The 16,031-nt window shown below is 34.0% G+C and overlaps 1 protein-coding gene and 1 long non-coding RNA gene across 4 annotated transcripts in view; one reads left to right on the top strand and one right to left on the bottom strand.

Annotated features, from left to right (window-relative positions):
- The window catches only part of LOC143146565 (alpha-tocopherol transfer protein), a 40,101-nt gene that overhangs the window by 15,387 nt on the left and 8,683 nt on the right, over positions 1 to 16,031 (top strand). The window lies entirely within an intron of this gene.
- LOC143146571 (uncharacterized) lies at positions 577 to 15,418 on the bottom strand. Its single transcript, XR_012991998.1, has 3 exons — positions 15,130 to 15,418; positions 2,707 to 2,904; positions 577 to 1,581 (listed from the first exon to the last, which is right to left on the bottom strand). It is a non-coding gene; the product is annotated as an uncharacterized LOC143146571 (long non-coding RNA).

The raw sequence follows: 16,031 nt of genomic DNA, 5'->3' as shown, positions 1-16,031 counted from the left end.
CGAAATTTCGAGGCACGGTGTGCCTTTTTCACGTGAAAATCAACGCGGTGAATAATAACCGCGAATTGGATATTTATACTAAATAACGATTAAATAGACTTCTTTCTTCGAGGACCTAAAATGTGCAACGCGAGTCGTCCTCGAGACTCTGATAGATACGTGTTCGTTTATTGTAATTATTTTTAACGCCGGTATTCGTGCGGAGGAAAATTAAAAATTTTTCTTACGATTTGTTACAATTATTCTTACGATTGTTCAGAGTCGCTTGGATCGGTACAAATTACTATTAAGGACACGTTTAGAAGCTTTTGATTGGATGTACAGTTTTTGGAGTTTTATTTCTTTTATGATGAATTTTGAATGGTTATCGAAATGCTTTGCGTTTGTTTATTGTAATTTTTACCGGTGGTATTCGTGCAGATGAAAATGAAAAATTTTTCTTATTTCTTATGATTGTTCAGACTTACATGGATCACTACAAATTACTATTAAAGACACGTTTAGAAACTTTTGATTGGATGTACAAATTTTGAGAAAGTTTTATTTCTTTTATGACAAATTTTGGAAAATTATCCAAATGCTTCGACACTCTTTCATGGAATAAAAATTAATGTTATCTCTGTCGCATACAAATTTGAAAAAAGTAACTTTATTGTTACAATATCAACCGTGTTTTCCATTTACGAATTACCATTTAGGAGTAAATTTTGTGATTCGGAGCTTTGAAAATTAAGAAACTTTCGAGAATTTTTTTAAAGGAAATAAAACATGGTAAAATTATAAATCTTTGCTGGTGTATTCGTACACGATTCAAGGAACTATGTGAATTTTTTTGTATCCATATGTATAATTTTGTAGCAGATAGACGAAACTGCTTCAAACGACTCTAAACAGCTTCAATTTCTACATTAAAAAAAAAATCAATATTTTTCTTTCCACATTTCCGTAAATATCGCGAAATAATGGAGACGCAGCCATTTTATAGAACGTGGTAGACGTTAGGCGCGTCGTGGTTCCGGAAATAACGTCGCGCAGACAATGGTATTGTTAATTCCTTAAACAAAACTATATCTGTCAGTGTGTTCTAGGTAAACAAAGGAACACACAAGTTTCAGAAAATAGGGAAAGTAAACTGTAGTTAACTTTATGCAATGGAAACCGAGCTTCGCTGAGGCGTGACCTTGAAACGCGTTTTTCTCGAAACTGTATTATTTCATCTTGTGAATAGAACATTTCGAGAACTATTGTTCCGATTAATTTAAAATTTGGCAAGCACGTTCAGCAAAAATTCCTTCCTTATTTGAACCTCGAAAATATTGATTACGATTACTGTATATTGGATTGGGAAAAAAAATAGGAAAAATTTAAGATAAAAATTGAAAATTTTATATCGAGACACTTATGTCACCGTTTGAATAATTTTAATAATTCTTCGTACGTTCGAGATTTCAGTAACATAGTAGCTAGTATAATTTCGTAATTTCGTTTCCCTTTGTATCTCTAACAACTACATTCACTGGAATCGTGTCAACACGACGAGATAGTATTTCCTGGAACGTGTTGGGCAGCTTCGTCTACCTGCTAGAAAATGATACACATGAACGCAAGAAAATTCATACAGCTACTCGAATTGTATACAATTATCCCTGAAAGTTTTATATTTATATCTTCACTCGTTTCCTTCAAAAAAAATTCTTCACAATTTCGTAATTATTCTCGCTCCAGCATACCTTAACTTTAGTAAGATCTAACTTTAGTAATCAGATTAAACTGTGTACGTACACAGAACATACATTCATAAAACATATTTTACTCATATTAGTATGTAGACTCACGTTCTTAAATATGAACATGTTTCGCTGACTCACTCTGTATATAATAGATTAAATGTTCTTCAATGTTTTTGGAAAAATACGTAATTCAATATTCGATAGAAACCGTACGAATTTGGACAACCTGATAATTTATACATTAAATAATTTCTAATTTTCTTCTAGTTACATATAATTTCTAACTGTTTCTAAATTATAAATAATTTCTATCTTTTTTTTAATTATGAGTCATTTATAATTTTTGTCCAATTACAAATCATTTCTAATTTCCTTCCAGTTACAAATAATTTCTAATTTTCTTTAAACTACAAATAATTTCTATTCTTTTTTAATTATAAATCATTTGTCATTTTTAATTTTCGTCCAACAGCAAATAATTTCTAATTTCTTTTAAATTACAAATAATTTCTAATTTTGGTGCACTTACAAAACATTTCTAATTTTTTTTAAACTACAAATAATTTCTATTCTTTTTTAATTATAAATCATTTGGAATTTTTAATTTTCGTCCAATAGTAAATAATTTCTAATTCTTAAAAAATTACAAATAATTTCCAATTTTGATGCACTTACAAATAATTTCTAATTTTTTTTAAGCTACAAATAATTTCTATTTTTTTTTTAATTATAAATCATTTATAATTTTTAATTTTCGTCCGATAGCAAATAATTTCTAATCTTTTTTAAATTACAAATAATTTCTAATTTTGGTGCACTTACAAATACTTTCTAATTCTTTTAAAATTACAAATAATTTTTAATCTTCGTCCAATAGCAAATAATTTCTAATTCTTTTAAAATTATACATAATAAATAATTTTGTCCAATTCTAATTTCTAACGTTTTCCAATTACAAACAATTCATAATACGTACAGCTATAATAATTATCGTATACTCTTTCGAAGGCTGTTCTTTATTTTTCTTTGAAAAAGAAAACGATGACAAGAGGGTAACTCCGTTATCGCTCGTTCGATTTCCATTTGTTTGCACAGCCAGGCGATCGATGATAGCTCGAGACGATCCGCCGATGAAGACTGGAGAAGACGTATTCCAGCGATCGTTAGTCGGTTCCTGTAAATAGGGTGAATGGAATTATTATCGGCACGCGGAGACATTTTCTCCGATTGCTCGAAGGCTCCCGTTACGAAACGGAATTCTCTGATATGGAAAATCGTCCACGGGCAATTGCATAACAGAATTTCTTTCTTTTATCGTGCCCCGTGAGAAACTGACTAACCGATTCCGTCGACGCGAATGTAATCTCGGTTTTTATACGAGAAACAAATCATTCGATTCGACGAAATGGATGTTTTGGAAAACAGTGAGTGAACTTTACAAACGATGCTTTCAAATTTTCTCGTGAAATTTCGCGATGAATTATTCAACGATACCGTGGAGAGAAAGAAAGATCAATTTCCAAAGGAATTTATTTATTTATCGGTTAAACTCTTTGGTAAACAAACTTTGAATATCGTTATAGACGAAGAAACTGAGAATTCGTTGATTTTGGATACAAGAATTGTTGATGTTTGCGGTGCTGTAACTTTGCGAGGAAAAATCGTAAAGCAGCGTGTCTGGGCTCGTTACAAAGGCAGAAGCCTCTAGTTTTGTTCTGCTGAATTAAATTTTTTTTTAAGATACTTTTACACTTGAATGCGGGGCGGAAAAATGAAGATGATTTTCACAGATTTGTTCCCAGTTCGATCGACTCTACGAGATCGTATAAATTTTTCTCGCAATTCGTCGTACAATAAATTTAAAGATGAAAGTCTTCCCTTTACAACGAGCGGTGAAAAGTTGCTGTACGATTTTTTCTCACCGATATATCGCTCTTTGAACGAAAAGTGTGCCGCTGGCGTAAAATAACTCACGATCGTTATTCCAGAGACAAAATCGCAATTCGTGTGTGAATAATACGCGACACCGCTCTATTTCGTGCCATTGTATATAATTCCTTCCATAAATCACACACTGTCGGCGATGATTACGCGTCAGTGCCAAAGTTTCTAAAAGCATTCCGTAATACATATTGTAAATCGAAAAATGTCCACCTTCCCTTGGATTGTTCTGATACCGACCGTGCACACTTTCCACTCGAAGCGCGATAAATCGGTGAAAAAAAATCGTACACCAACTTTCGATAGCTCGTTGCAAAGTCAAAGCTTCCACCTTTAAATCCACCGTAAAACAAATAACGAACAAAATTTATCTAATCCCGTGGAATAGTTCAAATCTGGAAAATTTAAAAAAAATTTAATTTTCACTTTCCGCCTTCGTATCTGGATAAAAAAAACCTCTTAGAAAAAATTTGATTAGTATTTATAAAAATAGAGACCTTCCCCTTTAAAACGAGCCTAATTACACAATTGTAGGATTTTTTTTCACAAAGTTACAGCAGTTTCAATACCGATCGAATTTTTCGGCTCGTCGACCGAACCATTTTCTAATTTTGTTTACATTTTACCGTGAACATTGTTTCGAATTATTATACATCGTTCCCGTTCCAGAATGTCCGATATCGATTCCCGTGTATTTTTCAATCGCATCGGTGACAGTTGCGAAATGTAACTCGATCGAATATCCGACACCTGGACGTCAATGCAATTCGCGAGTGACATTTCAACGGCCATTTATCCACGAATAATTCAACAAAGGCCGCCTGTTGCGACGTCAGATTACGCAAATGTCATCGTAGCGGTGATCGGAAGATCGTAAAATGCAGGCTTCGTACTGGCACGCGTTCAGCTTCCATTTCAATGTTTAAATAGCACGCGGACCCCCTGCCGGTCGTGCAAGTACCTGGCTCAGCCCATTGCACCCCTTTTTTTTTTTTTTTTAGCCAGAAGTTCTTGGTGGGCTGCCAATCGTAACGGTGGGTCGATGTACCCGAGTAGAATTGCTCCATTAAATTTTGCTAGCCCGACTGGAGCCACGAAACAATTCCAAGTCCTTGGTTCCACCCCCCTTTGTTGTAAATCGAAATTACAGTAGTAAACAAAGGGGGAGAATCGAACCCTTACGACATAATGCTGTTCCAGATAAAAAAGGTTCGAAAAATTTCAGTAGCAATATATTAATAATTGAATCGATTAAATATTTGTAATGGGAGAGATTCGACCCCTTACAATATAATGTTGTTCCAGATAAAAAAGGTTCTAAACATTCCAGTAGCAAAATATTAATAATTGAATATTTGAATAGAATAAATATTTGCAATGGAAGAGAATCGACCCCTCACAACATAATGTTGTTCCAAAAATTCCAGTAGCAAAATATTAATAATTGAATTGATTAAATATTTGGAATATTTAAACGAGATTACTCGTGTGATTCTAAATAATATTTTCTGTACGAATAAACTACAATTCAATCTGTACGTTACACGAAGTAATTTACCGGTTGTTCATTGTAACAAATAGTAAATTTGACAGAGGGTTAATAAAAGAGAAATATATTTCTGTGGATATTGAAATAATTTTCGAATCTTAACTTTAGATTAATTTAAATTTAGAAATTTAAATTTTAATTTCACATTCGAATCTTAAGATTCTATTATTTATAGTTGTATCACACTGTGAATATTTTTTTAATTTATTCCTTGGTCTTCTTTGTAGCAGTGTCTTGATCATTACAGGAAAACGGAGTTGAAAATTTCCGCGATGATCGAGGTAACCGATCGATCGAAGAACCCGCTTACATGATATCCACTGCTACCTTATTTCCCCCACTAACTGCACTCGTTGCTAAGTAACCATCCCCTCCACTTATCGACGCGACGCAACGAACGAGAACCACGTGCAATAATCGAGGTTCTACCGCACAGGAGATTTATAAGTGATTTCGAAACTAGTCTAAATTTTTATATACAATTAACTTTGAATTATTATATATTAATTTAGGAATTATTATATTCCATAATTTTAGCACGGATTTCTTTGTTTAATAGAACTATTGGGTTATTCGGAAATTCATTTCGTTTTTTTTTCATGAAAATGAAACACGATTTTTTTAGAGTGTATAAAGATTTTTTTTTTAATTATATATTCTCCATTTTGGAAAACGAAATGACTTTACAAACAACCTAATATATATACAGAAAGAATCAAAATCAGGCTCGAAACGTTTATTCGTGTACCAACTATTTGAATTGTTATTTCAATATCGCACAAGTTTCCATTTATATTCAATTCCACGTCCTCGAAACAGAGATCTATGTATCCCACTCTTCGAGCGAGCCCCAAGGTATCAAATCCCGAAATGCAAGACTGCTTTTTTAATTTCATCATGCTGTTACATTCGTTATTGAGCAACGCCAATAACATCAATATTGACACAGGTCAGTATCCACTTTTCGAGGTTCGTTCACGCATTTCTCGTCTCGAGGCTCGTTCTCATGTCGATCACGCACACTTTCGAAACGAAAGAGCCATTCATATCCAAAAAAAAAAAACAAAACAAGGACGTCGTCGATCATTGGACAAGTTCACCTCGAGCCTGGACATCTCCTTTATCGGTGTCTCCTGCATCTCGAGGTCGCTGATGACGAAAGAATTCGACCTTTAACAACCTTCGGTTTCGTAACGCTCGGACTCGTTTATTTAAATTCGTCGAATGAAAAATTTAATCGGGGTCCCGTACGATTCTACGGCGAAGTTTAACGAGAGATCACGAACGAGGACACGAACGAAAAATTTCGCAAGTAACGAATACGTTAACGAATTTCGAACGCAAACAAATCGCAACCAACAGGTTGCAAGATCTTTCCTCTTGGAAGTCAAACATTGTTCTCTCTACAGACAATTGCAAAGCTTGTTCTTTCACACTTTAAATTTACAAATTTTATTTAATACGATTATACGATTCTTTAATCTTGAATTGAAAGGTTACGAACTGAAGAAATAAAAAAAGAAATATTTTTAAATACCTAACTAAGTATACTAAATTTATCTTACGATAATAAGTATCGATTCTTCGTTCCTAACTCGACGAATCGACTAATCTGTATTCAAATGACGCTCACTGAGACAAATATTAGTTTTCATAAAGTCTTCGTTAACATCAGAGTGTATATGTAACTAAAAGAAACGAAAGTGTGTTAAAAAAATTGAGCAGAAATGCAAAGATCAGTAACCTCGTAACAATCTCTAAAGCAGTTTTCACTTTTCCACCCATGCAGTGTTAATATTTTTATAACAACGCGTAAATATACACGTAAATATAAAAAGGTTATTAATATTTAAGAAGGTGGTTACCATCGATATTATCGTACGATCGAGCATGTAAAACGGTCTGGGTAATTGCGAAATTATAAATTTATACAATTCGATCGGAGTCACTGGGCAACGGTTATCCCTGACATTTTCTAAAATTCTCCTCATGGATCATTTTTTAAAATATTAAAAAGTTCAGACGCGGTTTCGTTCGCGTTGAAAGATAAAAGTCGGCGGCGAACCTGTTTGTAAAGGTACCTAAACAACTTTTCACCGGCGGTTGCTTTCCAGAGACATTTGTTTGCGCAAGCGTGCACAAATTAGCGGGTACTCGTTTATAATATCGTACAATGGTATGTCAGCTGAAATGAGAATCGGCTGTGTGCGGTTATTAAATAGCACAAGCACCCGTTAAGTGCCGGGCAAACACGGTCCGAACGCTTGCGCAATTAAAGTACATAGTTTACACGGCGCTTTTCTTTCGCGTCTGTCAACTGCTAATTACTGTTTTCGATCACGTCCTTGATCTTTTTTCGCCCGCGTGTCTTCCACGATCGATCGCCATTTCTGCGAACCTTTGCAATACGAAATACAACGCGGTACGACTAATTGCCTGCCGTGACTCGCGACTCGAATTTTACGTGTTTCGAGTAACTCGGACGAATTGGAAGCGTGATCCATGATTCACGATCCAAGATCCATGATCCATGAGCGACGATACAAGATCAATGATCTATGATTCATAATCCAAGTTCGATGATTCACGATTCATTATACAAGATCCATGATCCATGAGGAGTGATCCAAAATCAATGATTTATGTTCTACAATCTATGATCTATGATCCAAGATCAACGATCCATGATCCAAGATCAATGATCCGTGATCCATGATTCATGATCCATGATTCATTATCCAAGATCCATGATCAATGATTCATATTCTACAATCCATGATCTATGATCCACGATCCATGAGGAGTGATCCAAGTTCAATGATTCATGTTCTACAATCCATGATCTATGATCCAAGATCAACGATCCATGATCCAAGATCAATGATCCGTGATCCATGATTCATGATCCATGATTCATTATCCAAGATCCATGATCAATGATTCATATTCTACAATCCATGATCTATGATCCACGATCCATGAGGAGTGATCCAAGTTCAATGATTCATGTTCTACAATCCATGATCTATGATCCAAGATCCACGATCCAAGATCCATGATCCATGAGCGACGATACAAGATCAATGATCTATGATTCATAATCCAAGTTCGATGATTCACGATTCATTATACAAGATCCATGATCCATGAGGAGTGATCCAAGATCAATGATTTATGTTCTACGATCCAAGATCTATGATCCAAGATCAACGATCCATGATCCAAGATCAATGATCCGTGATCCATGATTCATGATCCATGATTCATTATCCAAGATCCATGATCAATGATTCATATTCTACAATCCATGATCTATGATCCACGATCCATGAGGAGTGATCCAAGTTCAATGATTCATGTTCTACAATCCATGATCTATGATCCAAGATCAACGATCCATGATCCAAGATCAATGATCCGTGATCCATGATTCATGATCCATGATTCATTATCCAAGATCCATGATCAATGATTCATATTCTACAATCCATGATCTATGATCCACGATCCATGAGGAGTGATCCAAGTTCAATGATTCATGTTCTACAATCCATGATCTATGATCCAAGATCAACGATCCATGATCCAAGATCAATGATCCGTGATCCATGATTCATGATCCATGATTCATAATACAAGATCCATGATCCATGATCCATGATTCATTATCCAAGATCCATGATTCATGAGGAGTGATCCAAGATCAATGACTCATGTTCTACAATCCATGATCTATGATCCAAGATCAACGATTCATGATCCATGATCCATGAGGAGTGATCGAAGATCCATGATCGATGATTCAAGATCCACAATCCATTATCCATGATTCATGATCTACGATCCATCAGCAGTGATCCAAGATCCAAGATATATAAACAATGATCCAAGATCCACGATTCATGATCCATGATTCATAATCCAAGATTCATGATCCATGATCCATGAGGAGTTATCCAAGATCAATGATTCATGTTCTACAATCCATGACTTATGATGCAAGATCAACGGTCCATGATCCATGATCTATGATCCATGATCCATGATTCATAATCCAAGATCCATGATCCATGATTCATAATCCGAGATCCATGATTAATGAGGAGTGATCCAAGATCCATGATCGATGATTCAAGATCCACGATCCATTACCCATGATTTATGATCCACGATCCATCAGCAGTCATCCAAGGTCCAAGATACATGAGCAATGATCCAAGATCAACGATCTATAATCCATAATCTAAGATCAACTGTTTATGATCTATGATCTAATATCAACGATCTATAATCCATAATCTAAGATCAACTGTTTATGATCTATGATCTAAGATCAACTGTTTATGATCTATGATTTGAGATCAACTTTTTATGATCTATGATCTAAGATCAACTGTTTATGATCTATGATCTAAGATCAACTGTTTATGATCTATGATCTAAGATCAACAGTCTATGATCAATGATCCAAGATTCGTGATCCATGAGCAATAACTCAAAATCCATGATCCATGAGAGGTGATCATTATGCTACAATCTATAAGATGATCTGTAATCGATGATCGTCCATGAGCGATGATTTATAACCGGTAATCCTTAAGCAATGATCCATGAACTACTCTATTGGAGCTTATCCATATTCGATAAGCCATGTATCACAATTCTCGATCAAAGATCCACGGTCCATTTATCACGAACCTTGATCTATAAAACATTCCACGATCCTTGATCCGTAATACCATCCACGATACACAATCCACAATTCTCGATCCAATGTACGATCAATGATCCACAATCGATCATCATAATCATTATCCCCACGCTACGTTTTTCCTGATACACTATTTATCACACTTTAAAAATTTCCAACACCGTAGCAATAATTTCTCGATAAACACGACAAGTAAATTTACTTAATTTAAATACCATTAACTTCCTTAATAAAAAAACTTTCTAATTACCAACAACAAAAAATACTCTCCTACAATCTTGCACATTAGAAACAAAAACTAACACGAAAAAAGAATTTTTCAACGTACAAACAAATTTCTTAGAGCCTACTGTAAACACGACAAACAAATTTACTTAATTTAAATACCATAAACTTCCTTAATAAAAAACTTTCTAATTACCAACAACAAAAAATACTCTCCTACAATCTTGCACATTAGAAACAAAAACTAACACGAAAAAAGAATTTTTCAAAGTACAAACAAATTTACTTAATTTAAATACCATAAGCTTCCTTAATAAAAAACTTTCGAATTACCAACAACAAAAAATACTCTCCTACAGTCCTGCACATTAGAAACAAAAATTAACACGAAAAAAGAATTTTTCAAAGTACAAACAAACTTACTTAATTTAAATACCATAAGCTTCCTTAATAAAAAACTTTCTAATTACCAACAACAAAAAATACTCTCCTACAATCCTGTACATTAGAAACAAAAACTAACACGAAAAAAGAATTTTTCAAAGTACAAACAAATTTACTTAATTTAAATACCATAAGCTTCCTTAATAAAAAACTTTCTAATTACCAACAACAAAAAATACTCTCCTACAGTCCTCCACATTGGAAAAAAAAACTCGAAAAAAAGAATTTTTCCACGTGCAAAAAAATTTACTTAATTTAAATACCATAAGCTTCCTTAATAAAAAACTTTCGAATTACCAACAACAAAAAATACTCTCCTACAATCTTGCACATTAGAAACAAAAACTAACACAAAAAAAGAATTTTTCCACGTGCAAAAAAATTTCTCCGAGCCTACGAGAATCTAATCCCTGCAATAGTTGCAAAACAATTTTCAGGGCCACTAATGTCGTCCTGTGATTTCTAGGTCGTTCTCCGGTCTCTGTCCATCGCGTTAAAATACGTAGGAAAGTTGCGCGTCACGTTGGATTTACCTCACTTGGTACCTGCGCCTGACACAGGAAGCAACTCTGTGCCACGACGATTACGTAAATCTTCTCCAGCCGGCGACACAATCTTTTTTTCCCATTCGTATTCTACTTCGCGTCGTACGTAACGCGGGTCGAACAAAGAGGGGACGAATATCAAAATGTTTGCTCCGTCCACTTGTCTCCTCTTGGCTCACGGAGCCGTTAGAGGATGCTGAGTTTTTTGTGTCTTCTACTTTTTGCACCTCGACGAAGGCCGGCCATACGAGAGACGGAATAATGTGTGTCGAGAGTGAGCAATACACACTCGGTGTTCAGCTCGAATCACCAGTGGAAATATTTACAATTGCGTAAAGCTTGTTACGAATAATATAGGGTAGCTACGTATTGGGTCGTTTGGAAAGTAATTTCGTTCTCCAAAATGGAGTACACACGATTTAAGAAAATGATTCACCACTTAGGCACTATTATATTGGGTCATTTCGTTTTCCAAAATGGAGAATATATAATTTGATAAAATGTTTATACGCTTTAAAAAAATTGTGTTTCATTTTCACAAAAAAAAAAAAAAATGAAACGACTTTTCGAATATAATATATTTAACCTCGAGACGAGACGATTGAACGAACGATTCGCAGGTGTTTCTCGTTCCCCGAGAAATGATCCACGCTTGCCTCGATTGATAATAATCTCGATATGGAGATCGTGAAAATTCACGCGCGTTGTTAAATGTCGATAAACGTGCTTTTCCAAGCGCGAGGGAATCGTAAAACGCGTGCATCGAATTGCAAACGTGAAATTCACGGAACGTGCACCATCTTGGATTTATTTACACGAGGAGTTAAATCCTTTGGTAAACAAAAGAAAAGTATAGACAATTCATAGAGAACCGTCGTAGAAGGTAAATAACATTATTTCGAAGAGTAACGAGGTGCGAAAAATTTTGAAATCTACGAAATTTAGTAATATTATTGTGCAATGTGAGTCGATAAAAATTGTTATCTGAAATATCTCGTTAAGTAACAATTTGATCGATAAACTTCTCATACGAAGTACATTGAACGAATAGTTCAATGATCGTTTATCGAATGGATAATTTTACCATTTTTTTTAGGTCTTACATTTTTAGAGACATCAAGGTGACCTTAGGTTCTTTAAACGACATTGCACATATTTTTAAGGTCATCTCAAGGTCACCTTGTTATCAATCATCGAATTCATCTTTTCATCGACTCTGAAAGAAAACAGTATCGTTGAAAAAACTCAGGTCACCTTGATGTCTCTGAACGTGTAAGAGATAAAAAAAATTAAAAAGGCATTCGTTCAATGAGCCTCTTGTATATAACGTATTTCGTAGGAAATGTTTTTTTATCGAGTCAGTGGATAACGAAACATTTCGGATACATTTTATTAATCCTTCCTTAATAGAATTACAATCCATTAAGACTATTAAACCGACCGTAAACTTATCTATGGAATTATGGTTTTATATTGTATCTGAGCAAAGTTCGAGAACCATTTAAAAAGAACTTGGATGTGAAAATGTTGTCAGAGATCTGGTGGGATTTGGAGAATTTATCGTTTTCATTTGTGGAAAGTTTCTTTCGTGAAATCGAGCAAAGAATCGCGAGCAAAGTTACGTTGAAAAGTGTTTAAAAATCTGGGGAGATAGCCACGAGAAGTTCTGTTAGCAACAACGCATAACTCGTACTTACGATTTGAAGATTGTCTCGCGAATCGCATTATTGAGTCCGCCACGAGTTGAATGAAACATACGTCAAACGATATTTCTTCCCTCGATTGCCGATGTGCAATGTTTACAAATTGCTGCATCGACATTCTTCTACTCGTTTTATGGGACAAATGTTCCGACCGTAGAAAAACGATATTTAGTACAATATATTAAAAGTCTGAGCATGTTTTCCTATGGTCGAACGTACGATCTCTTCATTTGCATAATCTCTGCAACGTTGCGTAAGTCTTCTATGCCTCACGAAAGTGGAAAAAATTACAAACATCCGGTTCGTGTGTAATTCTTTCCTACGAGCAAATTCATCGAATCTACGATTTAATAATAATTTGAAACGAAATATTTCTCGGTTCGAATGTATAATAATAATGCAATGCAATCTTCTATCGGATGGATTTGATTATTAATTATTTTTAAATTTATCGTAGTTTATTTTCTATTATTTTATACATTCTATTATTATATCTTCTCTTATTTTATATTTCTATTATTTATATCTTCTTTCACTATTCTTTAAAAATAAATGTTTCTTTCTTGTGCCACTGAAATTTTCGAATATATTCTCCAAGGTATAATTAATCGCTGCAATTCTAAACAATGGAAATTTTCAAACATATTTTCATTCTAATCGATGCCATTTCACACAATGGAAATTTTCAAACAAATTTTCATTTCAATCGATGCCATTCTACACAATGGAAATTCTCAAACAAATTTTCATTTCAATCGATGCCATTTCACACAATGGAAATTTTCAAACAAATTTTAATTTCAATCGATGCCATTCTACACAATGGAAATTCTCAAACAAATTTTCATTCTAATCGATGCAATTCTACACAATGGAAATTCTCAAACAAATTTTCATTTCAATCGATGCAATTTTACACAATGGAAATTTTCAAACAAATTTTCTAAAAATTTTCAAACTTACTTTCTTCTAATAATAACATATACGCTCGACAAAATTTTCCACGAAATAAAATTTTCGTCCTAAAAGTACCAGGAGGAATCTGCTCGATGCATCTTATGCACTTTATGCACCTTGTGCACCGTTCTGCATCAGAGGACGTGCAATGTGAGCGTTCCGCGCTCCGACGTCTTTGAAAAACTTAATTGTCCCGGTCTAACCGCCAAAGGGAAGAAAAAGGAAGAAAGATGTGTTTGTCGGAGGATTATTTCACGGGGCATCTTCTCGCACCGCGTCACGCACGATGCGTGACGCCATTATGGCGAACGATGGACTCTCGCGTGCCAATTCAGCAATTGTCGGACCGATTTTATTTCCATGTGAGTGTGGCAATTAAACTCGACCACAAAGGAGATCTACGAACGGAAATGAAGCATTTAATCGCGGTTCGAACGACGATTAAAGGGAATATTTTACTCTGGACTACAATTTCTTAGATGTACTTTGAGATTTTTTTAAATAAAACTGCATCACATTTTTGCGCTAAATTTATATGGATGTTTTTTGTCCATATTTTAAGAGTATACACAATTTTTTTCGTGTAAAAGTAAGCAAAATTATAGGAGTTACAGTTACTTTAATAGAGTCCCTTCCGTTAAATGTGCCTTCACGATCGTAGTTATAATATCGATCATTTTGTTCATCTAAAGTTGAAAGTCTCAAAAACCATTTTATTCGGTATGAACGTAGCTCTAGCTGATATGAAAATTATGAGAAAATATTGAGAATTAAGAATTTTAAAGTACTTCAAAATTGAATTATTAATTCTTTGTACTTTATTTCATCTTTAACGTGCTCAAAAAAAGAAATAAAAAATAGTAAAGAATGTCGAATTTAAACAATTTTGACACAAGCAATGAAGACATACGTGCTGAAGATTCTCTTCGAATTTAGTATCAATCGGTCAACTAGAATCTGAGAAATATGGTTTCGAGAAAATCGTGTTCTCACATTAAAGGTACACTTTTCACATTTATCGTAGACCACGACTTCACATTTATCGCGAACTTTGTCTGCGTTCCACGGACAAAGTTCTCTTCAAATGTTGACTTGTAACTTCGTTATTTTTCCAATCCGTCGACAGAAATATTTTCCAGAACACATACTTTCATAAAATAACATTAAAAAAGTCCAATTTTCGTATTTTTCGCACGGATTTCTCTTCAAACATTTCAAACTTCGTTAACTTTCCACGACCGATATAATTCGTCGACAGAAATATTTTTCAGAAAATATAGTTCTGGAGGGCACGTATTTTTAAAAAATGAAATTTTTAACAAACCTTTGGAAGAGTAGAACAATATCCCGAGAAATTGTTCTTCTTAATCACGAGGATCGAGACATGGCAGGCTCGATCCTCTCCGATGCTGAAGATCCGTAGTGTGATAGCTAGAATGAGGAAAGTTTATTCGTGGTACGATGGATCTCGAGAGGAAACTCGAGAATTTTCAATATCATCGATGGAAAAATTTGTTGGAGAGTTGTTAATGCTCGCGGCGATTAATTAGATAAGACCGGTTTTAATACATCAATAAACGCTGGAAAATTTATCATTCGCGCTCAGATCAGACATAATTGGTTCATTAATGACGAAATAGTGTATTCATGTGTTTTTTGTTACTATATCGATAAATAATATCGTTTTTAATTCGTGTATAAATTATAGAAAAATTGAAAACATGTTTGCTATTACCGACACTAACGATGAGATTATATCAAGATTGATTGTGAAATTGTTTAAATAATTCCGTCTGGAATTAAACATCGTATTTCAATCGCATTTAATTCGCAAAAAAAAAAAAAAATTGTGGAATAATTCTATTTCAAATTTTTATGATTAACAATATTAGTAATGACAATTGTGGAATGTTTCAATTTTAAATCATTATCAAATTTACGGTTAAATTATGTAGTAATTTTCTCGAGATTTCATTGTTACTAACAATAAAATTCTATTCAAATCGGTTTTAATCGATGAATATCGAAGAAATGCATTTTAAGTTCTCATTATTAAGTTGCTAATATATTTTTTTTATTAATTCTTTCTTTCAATTTTTTCAACGAATCTCCAACTACTATATATTATTTTTAAAAAAATGCAAGTAGCTGCTTTTGAAACAATACATGTTCTTCTATTTTCAATTTCATTCCTTTCGAAATTGTTTAGAAATTAAATCGAATTTA

The sequence above is a fragment of the Ptiloglossa arizonensis genome, chromosome 5 (assembly GCF_051014685.1).
Source record: "Ptiloglossa arizonensis isolate GNS036 chromosome 5, iyPtiAriz1_principal, whole genome shotgun sequence".
Lineage (NCBI taxonomy): Eukaryota > Metazoa > Arthropoda > Insecta > Hymenoptera > Colletidae > Ptiloglossa > Ptiloglossa arizonensis.
This window is presented reverse-complemented; position numbering and strand designations above follow the sequence as displayed.